Source organism: Falco rusticolus, chromosome 13 (genome assembly GCF_015220075.1).
Source record: "Falco rusticolus isolate bFalRus1 chromosome 13, bFalRus1.pri, whole genome shotgun sequence".
Lineage (NCBI taxonomy): Eukaryota > Metazoa > Chordata > Aves > Falconiformes > Falconidae > Falco > Falco rusticolus.
Window position 1 is genome coordinate 6,934,480 of NC_051199.1, and position 12,942 is coordinate 6,947,421.

The 12,942-nt window shown below is 46.8% G+C and overlaps 2 long non-coding RNA genes across 2 annotated transcripts in view; one reads left to right on the plus strand and one right to left on the minus strand.

Annotated features, from left to right (window-relative positions):
• Positions 1 to 6,105: 6,105 nt before the first annotated feature.
• On the minus strand, positions 6,106 to 11,588 carry LOC119156630. The gene is made up of 2 exons (XR_005107252.1): positions 10,935 to 11,588; positions 6,106 to 9,054 (listed from the first exon to the last, which is right to left on the minus strand). It is a non-coding gene; the product is annotated as an uncharacterized LOC119156630 (long non-coding RNA).
• Positions 11,589 to 12,104: 516 nt separating this feature from the next.
• LOC119156628 overlaps positions 12,105 to 12,942 on the plus strand; it is a 35,438-nt gene continuing 34,600 nt past the window's right edge. Inside the window, exons 1-2 of the long non-coding RNA XR_005107242.1 lie at positions 12,105 to 12,118; positions 12,409 to 12,414. This is a non-coding gene — a long non-coding RNA (uncharacterized LOC119156628). The remainder of the gene's footprint in view (positions 12,119 to 12,408; positions 12,415 to 12,942) is intronic.

Sequence of the window (12,942 nt, forward strand, 5' to 3'; positions counted from 1 at the left end):
TGTAAGAGTTTGCAGCAGTTTAAAGTCTAATAAACTGCTTCCTAACTGCCTCCTGGGGTGTTTGGACACAGCTTTAACAGCATCCCCAAAAAGTTAAATAGTACCAGGGATGATTTTACCAGCTCAGGAGCAAAGTAATTATAAAAGCCTCGTATAAGATGTGATCATCCTATTGGGAGGAATGACTCAAACCTCAGTTTCAAAAAAACCTAAAAGTCTCATCTTTATTTATACTAAAGGTGAAGTGGTTGTTATGAGACATTTTCTACTGCTGGATTGAAAGGAACAGTTTTGTTATTTACCAAATTTACAAATGAGTTATCTTGGCTTTTTCTTTTCTGTTTTCCTCTACCTCATTTGTATTTCAGTTGCTAGATGGCCCTTTTGAGACTAAAACCATGATTGACATTGGGGCTTTTTGCCATGGAAGATCCTGATGTGACTAGAGAATACCTGCTATCCCCCATGTGATGCACAAAGGGGTCCTTACTCGGACCCCTACGCATCATGTTTGTGGCTGAGTTGGGTACTCAGCCGCATCCCAAGCGCGATGCCGCTGCTGGCGGTGCTGTGGCAGGGTGCTGCGGGAGCGAGGACCCTCAGCTGATGGAAGGGGTCTCTGGGGAGTGGCTGTGGAGAGCTTGTGGTAGGTCTCCCCACGGAAAAAGATTGTGAAACATTCTGCTGAGATTATTTGAGATCACAGTGGCTTTCACGCTAATTTTAAACTTTAAGATGTTTCTCATGGACTGTTCATAGTTGGGTTGGCTCTTCAAAGGTCCGCAGGGACAACTTCAGGCCTGAGAACTTCACCCAGGGAGGCTGGCCAGGAACCCAAGTCTTTCATCTTTTTTATAGTCAAACGTACAGCTCGCTAAACAGGCTGGATCCTGCACAGGCTTAATGCAGCTTAGCTCAGACTGCCCATACTGGTGCTGAGGGAACGGCTCAAAGCCTTCAAGTGAAGCCTTGTATGTGTGTGAGGCTGGGGCCAGAGGTACCGAGAAACTCCAGAACCCCAAAATCTGTACCTTTTGAAAACTAGGCCACTGGGTTATTTCCCAAGTGAAGATCTCCAGCTGGCACACTCCTGACAGGTTAGGAGGAGGCCACATACATCCTCAAGGACCAACTTTTTTTGGAGAAGTCAGTTTCTGTACCTGACCTGCTCGTTACACAATTGTTTCTGCCCTGGTTTCTGTTATGCTGAAAAACGTGCAACGTGGCTGGATCTGAGGTTTTGAAGCTTAAGGGTGAGAGTTAAATCCCTCTTCTCGGTAGCACGTATGCAGTGGTTCCATACTGGAAGCAAACGCCTCTGCATGGTGAGGATCAACATCAATGGGCACAAATAAACACGAAGGACCAGGCAGCCCGTTCTGGAAGGTTGTTATGGAAGAACTTGTGCAGGAAAACCTCAGGTTACTGGCTGCATTTGGGTTATGTAGATGTGCAAGACGGCATCTTTTTCCTCTCTGTAGGAGTCACTGCAGTTTGATGTGAATGAGTTACCAAACCCAGGCAGGTCCCCAAAGCCAAGGCATGTAAATTGGTTCATATAATGCTTGTATAAATCTATTTCCAGTTCTCGGGATGAAATGGGATTGTGTGCACTTTCACTTTAATCCTGTTGTATCTTTTATTTTACATCTTTCTTTTAATAGATACTGAAATCCTTGCTCCATTGGGCATCTAGTTTGGGCTGTGTAACTGTGTCAGCCGATGATTTAGAGTGAGTGAAACAGGACCCTCTGTATTCATTCCTCCCGTGTCTCCTTTGAAAGGATGTTTTTCTTCTGGGATCACAGTGACTGCTGCTAGAACTTGTTGGTGGCTGGCACTTAGTGCATTTTTACTACCTTTAGATCATAAGTGTGACACTTGAATGAACCCTCATTAGTGGAGCTTTTTGCAATGTCTTTGCCTTCAGAAGCACTCCAGGCTCTTAAAGCTTGTACGTGGGAGGTACTTTGCAAGGGTCTGTTAGGCATGAGCAGTAGGCTTGGATTTATTTGATGAAGACATGGTTATGGTGTGTAATGCTGGCTGCTCTGGGACAGAAGGCAATAAGAAGTCTCATCTTTTAGCAGCATCATATGTGACATGGCAAATGTGCTGCCATTAGGACGTAGCAGCAAGCATCCTTTGAGCTTGTTAAGCTCTTTGGCTTCCATCAACAAATTTGAGGTGGTGCCTGGTAAAGGCGTTTGAGGTCTGGAGCATCTGGAGAGGCTGGGGAGGCCACTTGGCAGCAGGGGCTCTCCTGGAACACATGTGCCAGTGCCGTCACTGGTGTGTGGCTGGTGGGGGTACATGGTGCTGGAGCCAGTTCAGAGCTGTGGGGGCAGGCACTTCCCTGACTCCCCCAGCCCTCTGCTCACAGTGGTCCCGCTTCCAGGCATCTCCTTGGTGCTGCCCTGCAGCTTCTGTTGAATAACAAACCCGAATAAATACAGTGGTGTTCACCTCATGGGAGGCATAGGAAAGAGCTGGCAGGAGCAGAGGTCCGTGATGGATGCATGCCCTTTGATAGCCCGCGATGCATCCAGAGCTGTGGTGCATTTTGTGGATTAAGGAGTGGATGCCAGGGCTGGACCCAGGCATTGGCAGGGCAGGGATGGACTCTGGCTTTTTGTTGACAACCCAGTGTTCACTCTTTGGAGGCCTTTTGGCTACACGATGATATTCACGAAAGCTGATCTGAATTAACTTTCATAAAGCAGGTTGTTTAACTTGCTTTAAACCCTCATGGGGACTTGGATTTCAAACAGCCTCACTTTACTGTAATTTACTTCACATTAATTATATCTTAAAGCAGAGTAAAGACCACTTCCTTGGAATTAAAGCAACTTAATGCAGACTGGCCAGTGAATTTTAGATCTGTACCTCCTAGCTAGCTCGGACCGATCCCCCTCTGTGTCTCTGAGCAGGCAGCTCCAGCACCCCGGTGCCCCGTAACATGGCACTCCTCTCCCAAGCAGAAGCAGCTTTTAAATGAAGGACTTTGATGGCCTAAAACTGCCTCACCTCTATTTTTATCCCTGCTGGAAATAACCTTCCTCCCTGCTGAGGAACATACATCGGACGTTACAATTAAAACCACCATTGTAATTAAAAACTATCTACAAGACACCCTCTGCTCTGCTTAAAATTGGAAAATTCTGTGGAAAGACCTGGAGAAGCTCTTGGTCTCTGTTATCTCAGTGACAAGTTTCACTGGCAGCCTCAAGGCTGCTGCAAATGTGTTCTTTTTATGTTTAAATCACAACTGATAGCTTACATACAGTTTACACAAGAGACGGGGGATCCACGCTTATCTACCTGTTGCCAAAGCGCATAAAACTAATAACGTATTTTAAAGCAAAATGATGTGTGAACACTGTGGCTAGAGCAAGAGCATTTGATGCTGCTTCCTCGCTGCTTCTATAGAAAGATGATAAAAATTCTGCAAGGAAACTTAGGGGGAAGAAAAAGGTGCTGTGCAAAAGTCAGCCATGGCCTGTGAGTCTGCTGGTGTTCGGTGGTTTTGAAAACAAGGCTTTTTTATTCGTGTTATGAAAAGCAAAGGGGCCACCTGGTATATTCCCTCTGCTCTGGTTGCCAAACCAGCACAAAAAAATGACAAAACCCTTTACGGGCTGGTTAAGGTGCTGGTGTCGTTCTGCTGTAATTTGTCCATCTGCTATCAAGCGCGCTTCTAGTTTGATAGGAAAAAACCCACTAAACTCAGAAACATTTCCTGGGGGCTGGGTGTTCTTTCATCTGCCAGCCGTGTGACCAAAAAAGCGCTGCTTTTTTTGGGTGATGTCCCCTAAGGCCTGGAGGAGAAACTAGCCATCTATCCCACGCAGGAGACAAATAAAATCGGTCACTATAGCAACTGAAGTAAATGTTAATCATGCTAAATATAGTTCTCCCCTGGCGCTGCGCTGTGTAAAAATAACTTGCACGTTGGGTCCCCACCTTTCAGGGTGCTGTGCTGCCGGATTCCAGCCCTGACCATGGCTGGCCTGCTGCATGATGAATGAGACCCTGCGGGATGACTCCAGGCTGAGAGCTGGCTGTTCCCTCCTGCAGGTGACTAGTAACCCCGAATGTCCTGGGGAGTTACCCCCCTGCCTCTCCTGCAGGTCGTCCTCCTCCCGAAGGACTTCTGCTTGTTCTGCTTCTAATATGGGTCTTTTTAAAGCGCAGCTTGTATTTATGTTTAATTCGCAGTGAGGGAGGGGGTGGCTGAGAACCCATCTGCTTAAAACTAGGTGTCAGGCTATGAAGCAAGCCCTCATAGCTGGGGAGAAAATTCCCATCGGCTGAAGAGACTTTAGCTCGGACACCGTGTTTCTTCCTGAAATGGGGCCAACGCTCCTTCTGGATATTGCAGGAGAGAGTATTTGAAAACTCTTCCAAAGTGCAATGTGATGTATGCCTCTGGTGGGTGACAGCCGACGTGTCCCATGGGTCAGCGCGAGGCTCCTCCGCGTGCACGCTGCCAGCATGGTGCCTGTGCGGCAGGTACCTGCTGTAATCCTGCTGCATCCTTTGGTGTGCTTGCCCGATGCTTCGAACTGTTTGAAATTAATTTGCTGTCTTGTATCAGTTTAGCGTGACCCTAAACCCGATTCTTGGATTTGCACACGAATACTATGCGGAGTCTCTCCTGGGATGTCCTAGGGGTTTACAAGGGCTTCTGTGTGCAGTGAAATGCCTGTTTTCAAAGCTAGGTGGCTTTTCCTTATCACCAAAAAAAAAAAAAAAAAAAAAAAAAAAGATGCTAGGAATGAATTTTGAGTCATTTAGCTATTTTTTTCAGGTGTCAAAAGTGCTGAAGAGCAGGCAAGAGAAGGCTGAACGCTTGCCTGCTTGCTGAATGCCCCACAGTACTGCTGGTTACACTGCTACAATGCTTAGTTTTGAAAAAATTCCGGTAAATTGTTATGAAACGATCAACTCCTTTAATGACAACCATTGCAGATAGCAAATTTACTTGCTGAAATTGAATGATGAGCTGCCCATAAATATCAGAACGTATAGGGCTGTATACTTGTTGAAACAAATGGGAGCTGTATCCATTCGAATCTCACCCCAGTTTTGGAGGTGTAAGTTATAATCTGGGGGGTTGGTTTGTGTTTGTGTTGTTTTGCTTGTGGTGTTTTTTGTGGTTTTGGTTTTGTGGGGTTTGGGGGGGGTTGGTTGTTTTTTTCTTAAATAAAATTGATATCACCTGGATTGTATCATCCAGCAAAATGGTTGAAGTATCCCAAAAGCAACTACAGGGCAGCACAAATAAAGCACAGCCACCGTCTCCCCGGTGTCGTGTGTCGGGAACGGTAGGAAGGCTACGGCAGGGAATTATGTGAAGGCTTGGGTGCACAGAGCTGGGCTGCTGCTGGGTTTCTCGTGCTGCTTCACCATAAAACCATCATACCCAGCAGCGCGGGTGCTGGGCACAGCCTGCAGCCGCCCAGTTAAACCGCTCGGATCGGCAGTGTTGAAAGCCCAGCACGGCCCTTCCCGTGTGCTTGAAAACCACGAAGGGCAAAGCAAACGTGCTTAAAAAAGTTTGTATGGTCACTGGACTATGGGCTTAATGCATTTTCTGCTGAAGGGGCGTGTGCAGAAAAAAAACTTCCAGTAGCTCTTGGAACAAAACCCCCTTGGACCTGCTGTTAGCCTGGATTGCCCCTGCCTGTGCTAACTAGCCATTAAGCCCAGTGCCATCCGTTCCATAGCCATGGCACTGCCTCCTCCTATTGCAAGGCGAGATACCATTTGCTATAGTAGGCTAAATTAATGCTAAGTGCAGACAGAGAAAGCTGAATCCTTTTCTGGAAGTGGATTTTTGTTGTTGCTGTTACCTCAGCCAGCAGTGGGAATTTATTTTTGCCTAAGCTTTGCCAGACTTTTTGCCTGGGAAGAAAGCTGAAGCCTCCCAAATGTTTAGGAAGGATTTGAAACCCTTTAGGGCTGCAGTATTTCACAGGTGATCTTTCTGGAGCATGCTTAATGGTGGCAATCCCATTTCTCAAGTTGCTTTGCCTGCTTACTTGTGAAAGCATGGAGAGTCCAAACTGTTTTACTTGCACATAGGAAATAAGGCTAGCAAGGTACAGCACGGGAATATTTTTATTTATTAACATCCTGCATGTTTCCAAACAGCATTGGGGCAGTTACAAGCCACTTGCTGGAGCAGAGATACAGGTGGTGTTTGCCGCAAGTTACAGGGTTAATGGAACAGAAACTAACAATTTGTCTTGAAAACATAAGTATGTGTCACAAGCCACAAAATATTTAACACCTCAAAGACATGCACCAAAGCCAAATCTGTATGCTCTAAGACAGAACAGATTCTTGCATATACAAAAATCACCAGTCATAGAGCTGCAAAACTAATATTAGTGTAGAAATGCGTACTGGAATTGAATAATCCACCTAGAGACAATATCACTGAAAGGATAAAATGAATTGAAAAAATCCTGGTGTGCTTTGTAATCTGAAAACAAACCGCCCTTTAAAAATTGTGTGCTTGGGAATAAATAATTGATGTGTATTCATTAGCAATAAGTGCTTCCATTGCTTTGATTTCATCCGCTAATACAACCTCAGCAAAAGCCTCGCTTCATGGGTTCAGCTTCTCTATTTGAAACCATTTGGTGTTATTTAGGTTATTACTGCAATTGTGGCTTGGGGATAAAAAAAGCAATGGGTGGCGCAGTAATGCGTGAGTATGGGAAGGCTTTTGGTAGCATTGCAAAAAAAAAAAACCCCACCACCAAACAAACCGCATCCCTGTAAGGAAAAGACAGCTTACGATCACCTGTAAAAATAAAACAAAATATCTATTTGGAACAGAGACTCTTGTAGCAACGAGCACAATGTGCTGCGTGGTGGTGCAGAGGTGGGGATGGAAACTGCCCCGAAGGAGGTGGCTGTGCCTCTGACGGGGCACGCGAAGGGCTTTGGCGTTGGGTGGTAAAACCGAAGGTGTCAGACCTTCCAACAGGAATAACTTGTGGTAGCTCCGAGCGCGTTGGGCAGGCTCAGTGGATGAGGCGGGTTATACAGCGTTTGCATCGCCCTGGAGGGAGGTTTGGAGACACCCAGCGCAGGCTGCTCGGGCAACCTGCTGATCCTGTGGAGGTTTTGTGGCAGTCGTTTCTCCTCGGCACTGCCGTCTCTTGAATGTAATGCTGGGTTTTAAGGTTGTTGATGGTCTGATCTGGGGCTAGATGTTTTTACTTCCAGGAAAGAATTCCGGATAGGTTGCTGCATCCTCACTCCTGGGCAGCTGCAACTGGTGACTGTGCCAAAGCCCGTAGTGGTTCGGTTATTCCTGAATGTGACACCTGTACATATATATAGGGAAAGATCTAACATGGGCAATTTGAAATGGGTCCAACTCATGCAGCAATCAAAAACATCCAATTAACTTTTTCCTCCATGTTACTCAGCCACCTGGACCTCTGCGTGTCGTGACTGTGGCTCAGCTCATGCCAGGTAATTAAAGCAATGTGATACCAGTTCTTGATAGATACCTTGGCACCGCTGTGGGCATGCTGCAGTGTGAAGCTCATCTGAAAGGTGGCATTTCCATGTAGTTTGGGATTTGAAAAGTAATTACTCACAGAATGCTGCTATTTCACGGTTTCCTTTCCATTTGGGATGACAAATATTGTCATAATATTGGGATTGTGCTCGGAGTTAATGAGGGAGAAGGTTGTTCCGTGTTTGTTTGTTTTTAATTCTTTCTCCAGCTGTACTTCTGAGGCTTTCCAACACTTTTCTGTTTGTAGAAGATACCATCTGTCCCTTCAGTTTCCAAAAATGGTCCAGGAGGAAGATCCTGTAGAAGGTCCCCAACCAGCTTTCCTGATGGGGTCACAGGGAATATTCTGGGTAAAATTACACGATACAGACTACAGCTGAATGCTGCGGGGTTTCACCTGGTGTAACTGAATGCAGCTGCACTGCTCACAGCCTACACGGGCTGGGCTGGCCCGTTTGGCTCCACAAATACTCAGATAACCACACTGCTAAAAATTTGGAATCAGGCTTGCTTTTGTCTTAATGCTTACAGACTGGAAGGTTACTAGAGGTGAGGGCTTTGCCCAGCTGAGTGCTGCATATTTAGAGAGTTGTTTGTGCACTGGGTGTTAGGAGGAAATTATTCTTTGGTGCAATAACTTTGTAAGCTGATAAGTAAAATAATAATAAAAAAATTATCCCTGAGATGCTTGGTTTCTCAAGCTTCAGCTGCAGTTTCCATACTTTGAAACACATCCAATATATGCACTTAAAATTTTAGTAGAGCTTTAATTCATAACTGCTGTTCTTCGTAACCTCTTCAGGGTTGTACTGAAAAGTGAAGTGAGATGTTTAAGGTACAGCGCAATCCAAACTAGAGAGAGACCGTCTGCAACGTGGAGGATAACCTCTTGGCAGGCAGATGGTTTCTTGGAGCTGCCCTTGGCAGGGTGCTCTGGGTCTCTGTTCTGTTATTGTTGGGGTTGGGTGGGTGGGTGGGTTTTGGCAGAAAGCCTTTAGAACACGGGCTTTTGTAGCGTTGGGGGGGGGGGTTGTTGTTTTGGTTTCCTGGGGTTTTTTTGAACCTATTTGTAGAGGCATCTGTGGCTTTTATTTTATTTACTTCCAAATTATATTACTTCCAAAACTCCCATCAAAACCCCCAATGTTTGATTAGGGAAGTTTTTGAGAAACAGAGAAATGGCTTATTGGTGAAACCACCTGTGAGGAAGCAGATGGGCAATTCTTCATGAGAAACAAAGCTGCAAACTGAGGTTATTTGGCAAAACTCTCGATGTCTGGACTCAGCCTCCCCAAACACAGCAGCAGCCTGCAGTGTTCCCCCGGCAGCCTGGCTGAGCTGTGGCAGCGGGGCACCAGCACAGCTCCCCTGGCTGTTGGGGTGTCTTCTGGAGGGACATGGGGGTCCTTGGGGGGCTGCTTGGCCGCTGCAGCATGCAACAGCACCAGGGCAAGGACTTGTTGCTGGAGTTCGTGGTGGCTTTGTTCCATCCCAAAAACATCAAAAAGCCCCTGTAAAACAGTCACATGTACATTGGGAACAGCAAGTTAGGAGGAGTTTTAGTCCTTTCGCTTTTTAGAAGATGAGTTTCATCTTACGGTCTTTATACTCACTTAAGCTCCTGGAACAGTCTGGAAAAAAAACCATGGATGTAATATTTTGTATTAGAAGTTGAACTGTTTTGTAGAAAAATATATGTCCTCATACTAAGTGGGAACTGGTGCTGAGATCAGAGTGTCTCTATAAGCTAAAGTGGGACGGGGTCCTGGGGAGCAGAGCTGGGGAAGCAGCTGGTTGCCTTGTCCCTTCGTCTGGACATACAAACCAGGCACGTCAGTGAAAGAAGACTAAGCCCAAAGAGCGTAAAAGAAGTCGCTTTGGCCAGTGTTCCGTGAACAAGCCACTGCAATATCTCAGCACTCCAGGGGACAAGTAAAGTCCAGACAGGGCGTTTTGCCTGCTTGTGGTTTGGATGCTGTATTTATTCTGGGGTGGTTGGGTTTTTCCATTAATATTTTAGATCAATTTGTATTTTCATTATCCCTAGATTGAAATGTAGTACAGAGGGGAGAGAGCCAGAAAGGAAATGTTTGGACAGCCCTGTAACAGTCATCCTGTGTCTTTATTTAATAGGCTATTACTGACTATATAGTAATACAGAGAATAGAAAGGAGCAAATGTTTTTCAGCCTGTTTGCAGGTTTGTAGGAGCATGTTACCCGACAGAGCTGGCTGCGTGCTGGGACGCAAGCACAGCCGGTCTGCTGTGGCACAGAGATTTCAGGGAGCACTGGTGGATCACTGCTGCCAGCCTGCAGTCAGGTTGTTGATATATCCCATTATTAAAAGCATGGTAGGGATGGAGCTAACTGAATTGCCAATGAAAGCGATGCTGGCTGCTTTGATTTGTGCTTGGCCAGGGAAAAGGTGAGAGGCTGTGCAATGTGCTTGGTTTAAGCGCCCAGGTGGGGTTGGCTCCCCATCCATGATGTGAGGGATTTGTTTCAGCCACATGGCAAAGCACACTGTGCGGCTGGGAGTGGAGGGAGCCTCTTGCGTGAAGCCAAGGAAACTGCCTGGAGCAGCAGAAATATCTATTTTAGATCTTACGGATTGTCTGCATGACCTCCTTGCAACGGCAGAGTCAAATACTGATAGCTCACCTCTCTCAGGTCAGGAGCCCAAACGGCTTTACTGGTAACTGTACAGCACAGCTGATGGCAACAAGCTCGGACAACTCTTGCTATCAACAGCCAAGTAAGAAAACATGCAGCTTTTTTGTCGGCAGCCTTGTGCGCTAGGGAAAACAGCTTTGGAAAAGTTTGACACAATTTTTGTGTCAGCTGAAATATCTTTTTTTTAAATGAGAAACTGAAATTTCTCAGGAATTAAAGCCTTTCTTCATAATAAATAAAAATATAATTTGTTTTCATCAGCCTCTCGCCACTGAGCATTGAAATATTAAGCAGCTTGAAAACTTGTGGGGAAAACTGTCTGGTTTTCTGGGTTTTGCTTTTCTGCCCCTTCCCCTTGTAGTCATGTTCATGTGTGTGGGTGAGTCTCTCGCCAGCCATTTTTCTATAGTTGCTTAATCATCAGTAAATTTCTGTTACAGTCTAAGAGTCTCTTTTGTCAGTTTAACCTTCACCTACCCCTTTGCCTGCAGGCATTTGCTCGATGGGAATGTTATTTTATCTGGCTTGTTCTCTGATTTTTATCTAGCCTGATTAGAGGGGTTTAAGCGTTTACAAAAGCAGGGGGGGGAAGCCTGGACATAGAATTGTTTCGAAATACTGTGAAATTAGAGGGAAATGAAAGCTGCATCTGTTATCAAGGTATCTCCCATAGATTTCCATAGCATCAGGAATGCTATCAGTGTTCAACATGGTTACCTGGATGACCAGCATCTTCTGTTTGCACCATGAGCCTGGTGCTGCTGGGTGGTCCCGCCGGACCCGGGAGGGTGGCTGCAGCCCTTTGGCCCTTCTCAGCCTTCAGTCTGGAAAATGCCCCGTCAGGTTTTTTGCACATCAAAAAGGCAACAGGGGTGCTGCTGGAGACAACCACCCTGGTCTGGATGGAAAGGCAAGGGGAGGTTCTGGTGCAGGTCTCGTGGTACCAGGCAGGCTGTGTCTCCTCGGGTGCTGGATTGCTGCTGGCAGACGGATTTTCCTGCAAGAACCTCTCTTGCTGGGAGCTGGCTGGCTGCCAGCTAGTCTGTGCTCCGGCGCTTGGCAGCATAGCTAGCTGTTATCCCAGGGGTCAAGGAAAACTCCGTCTCAAAACAGGAATAAAAATTCTGTGACCAGCACATAAACCCACTGTGACCAGTGTTAGGTGATCCAGCAGCCAAAAAGGTCAGGCATCTAACATTTATATATAAATAAATGCCAGTGTTTTGAGTGCTGCATGAATGAAATGCACTGGCTCCTGGGAGTTCCTCTTGTGCCCATAGCTGTGGGGCTTAATTTCTGGATACAAGAATAGACTGGCCTGCAGTGTTAGCTAGGAAGAGCGGGCTGTGCGAGAGCATGGACGTGATGGAGAGGGTTGGGGGGGGGGGGGGGGGGGGGGGGCGGAACGGGTGGAGGGAGCACTGAGCTGTGCTGAAACATAACCTCAGCCAACACAGGTGAACTTGTTTATCTTGTGTGTTTTGGGGTTGGGTTGGTTTGGGGTTTTTTTTGTTTGCATGGTATGCTAAGGAATAAATCCCACTTTATCTTGCTCTGTCCATCCCTTCTCCCTCACTTTTGAATGAGTTTTGGAGCCAGATCTAACAAAGGAATTGGCAATGCCTCTTTCCTAGATGAGTTTTATGAGGAGGGGCAGCTGGGCAGAGGTGGGAGAACCAGAACGAAACAGCAGGATAAGCCCAAAGGACCTGGCAATCCTCACTGGGTGCTGCTGTGGGCAGAGCCTGCAGGCAGGCGCTTGTGTGTCCGTGGCTGTGCTGCTGGCGGAGCAACAGCTGGGCACGTGTGTGTGCATGTCCCTTGTGTGGAGCTGGCTACGGCCCCTGCGCTTGCACGAGGGCCAGAGGTGCAGCGAGCTGCTCTGTTGGGGGAGCAAAGCTGTCAGCCCCTGCAGAAGAGCTCAGTTGGGAAGGATTTCGCATGAGTATGAAACATTAAAACCAACTGTGTCGGCATTTTCCGATCTGAGGTGCCCCTGCTGCCCTTAATCGTGAGTGCAGTGAAACTCGGAGTATGGACTTGGTTGCCTGCCCTGAGTATGGAAACCTGAACACTGGTCGCAGCCAAAATACTCACTGAGCAATGAAAACCAAGCAGGGTTTAGAAACAAAAAACTACAAAACAAAGCGCATATGTAACCCTAGTAGTAAAAATTTATGGTGAATTTAAGGGATGGGTGTTTGATGTGGATAAACCCAGTTTAATTTGTGTTCACCTGCTGCCTCTAAGCAACCTATTTAGTGAAGAGATTAATTAAGAAAGCATCTGTAGAAAAGATAACTCCTCTGCACAGTCTGTGTTGTTTCATAGAGTGACCCTTCCAGCCCATGAACGTGTTAAGATTAGCCTGTCGTGTTTTCAACTGCCTCTCTTGGTTTGCTGGAGGTTGTGTGTTTGAAGTGATGCTCAGTTATCTCTGTGGGGCAGGGAGCCTGGCCGGGGAGCAGGGCAGGCACAGAGCAGGCTGCTGAGTGCTGAGTCAGCCAGACTTGATGGTTCTGCGACGGGATTTGGGCTGGGATGGCAGTTATCCGTTACTGCAATTAGCTCAGGGCTTCCATCTCTCCCCTGGGTACCAGGGCTAACAGGTGATGCTGCTGCAGTTTATAAAGGTGGCTCTGGCTGGTGCTGCTCCCGGGCACAGGAGCAAGGCTTGGTGGGGTGTAACAACAGTGAAGCGCTGGCGGACGTTGGTCTGTTTGGG